Genomic DNA, 2,400 nt, shown 5'->3' with positions numbered 1-2,400 from the left:
CACCAGGCAGAGATCCGGTGCCTGAGTATCTTCGTTTCTCCTGCGGAAGCTGTGATTCCAGAGCTCCCTCGTTCCTGTGATCTCCTGTGCCTCCAAGCATCCTGTGCCTCCAAGCACCCCGTGCCTCCAAGCACCTCGTGCCTCCAAACACCTCGGTGTCTCCAAATACCTCCGTGCCTCCAAGCACCCCGTGCCTCCAAGCACCCTGTGCCTCCAAGCACCCTGTGCCTCCAAGCACCCCGTGCCTCCAAACACCTCTGTGCCTCCAAGCACCTCCGTGCCTCCAAGCACCTCGTGCCTCCAAGCACCTCCCTGTCTCCAAGCACCTCGTGCCTCCAAGCACCTCCGTGCCTCCAAGCACCTCCGTGCCTCCAATTACCTTGTGCCTCCAAGCACCTCCCTGCCTCCAAGCACCTCCCTGCCTCCAAGCACCTCGTGCCTCCAAGCACCTCGTGCCTCCGAACACCTCTGTGCCTCCAAGCACCTCGTGCCTCCAAGCACCCCCGTGCCTCCAAGCACCTCCGTGCCTCCAATTACCTCGTGCCTCCAAGCACCTCGTGCCTCCAAGCACCTCGTGCCTCCAAGCACCCTCGTGCCTCCGAGTGCCTCCCAGCACTCCCTGTACTCCCAGCACCTCAGTGCCTCCAACACCACAGTGTCTCCAACACCACAGTGTCTTCAATATCTCAGTACCTCAGCCTTCAGTATTTCTACAAGTCTTGTCTTTCAGGAGACCTTCAAGAATTCCTCTGTGCTTCCTGCTTGCCGTCTTAATCCTGCATGAGGAAGACCTACATCCGGCCATCTCTACTGCGACCCAGTAGCGGTTCCTCTTCCCGGTCATCGGAAGAAGCCCCGAGTCCACAACACTCCCAAACCAGGTCAGTGATAGTATACTCAGGCCCCATGGACCCGGGGAATCGGAACACGGACTCAAGTGCCATCCAGAACCTGGCTTCTCGAGTACAAAGTCAGGAAGCGGCACAAGGCCAGGTGATGCAGTACCTCCAGCAGTTGTCCGGGCGTCTGGATCAGATTCAGGCGTCTCTAGCCTCAGTAATTCTGGCACCTGTTCCAGTAGTCGCACCAGTTGCCGTTGCCAGCAATGTTCAACTATCGGCCGGTATCACTCCACGCCTTCAGCTGCCTACTCCGTCCCGCTATAATGGGAATCCTAAAAATTGTCGTGGTTTCTTGAACCACTGCGAGGTACATTTCGAGCTACTTGCACACAACTTTCCTAAGGACCGGTCCAAGGTAGCATATATTATTTCTCTGTTGGAAGGTTCTGCTTTGGATTGGGTGTCTCCATTATGGGAACGATCTGATCCCATGGTTTCCAACTATACCAACTTCATCTCGTCCTTTCGAAGGATTTTCGACGAACCCGGCAGAATGACCACTGCTTCTTCCGACTTGCTCCGTGTTCGACAGGGCGCCCGTTCCGTGGGGCAGTACGTGGTTCATTTCCAGACCATTGCTTCCGAACTACGCTGGAATAATGACGCCCTGAGAGCTGCCTTCTGGAACGGTCTTTCCGACCGGCTGAAAGATGAGCTGGTTACCAGAGATCTGCCGGATCCATTAGAAGATCTGATTTCTCTTTGCGTCAAGGTGGATCTTCGGATGCAGGAGCGTGGAAGAGAACGTAGCCGTCCGGATCGTTCCAGGTTCCGGAATCCTACTCCTAGACCGGTGGCCTCACCTAGCTCAGATGAGCCCATGCAAATTAACCGATCCCGACTGTCTCCGGAAGAACGACAGCGTCGTCGTGAGGGTAAACTCTGCCTTTACTGTGGAGCCGCGGATCATTTTCTTAAGTCTTGTAAATCTCGTCCGGGAAACGGGCAGGCCTAGCTTGTTCCGGAGGAGTCAAGCTGGGGGTTACGACAAAAGCTTCTCCAACTTCGGACTGTTTGCTTCCAGTAACTCTAGTCTCCGATTCAGTCTCCAAGTCTTGTGAAGCCCTATTGGATTCCGGAGCTGCAGGGAACTTCATTTCTTCCTTCTGTGCCCAAAGCTTGGGTTTAAAGTTACGGCCTATCGAGCGGCCAATTTCACGGACGGCTATCAACGGGACTAGAATTTCCAAAGGTCTTATAATGTGGCGCACGGGGCCAGTTAAGCTGCAGGTCGGGGCTCTACATCAGGAAGATTTGGAACTCTTGGTAATCCCAGAAATGCCCCATGATCTGGTTCTTGGAATGCCTTGGCTAAAAAGTCATAATCCCCACATCGACTGGAAGTCGTCACAAATTCTGTCCTGGAGTTCCTTTTGTCACACTAATTGTCTTACTCCTGTTTGCCCGCTCCGTGTCACCTCCAAAACGGATGAAGAGCACATTCCGGAGGCATATCAAGGATACAAGGACGTATTTTCGGAACAAGCTGCTGACCTGT

Source organism: Pseudophryne corroboree, chromosome 1, assembly GCF_028390025.1.
Source record: "Pseudophryne corroboree isolate aPseCor3 chromosome 1, aPseCor3.hap2, whole genome shotgun sequence".
NCBI lineage: Eukaryota > Metazoa > Chordata > Amphibia > Anura > Myobatrachidae > Pseudophryne > Pseudophryne corroboree.
Note: the sequence above shows the minus strand (reverse complement) of the source record.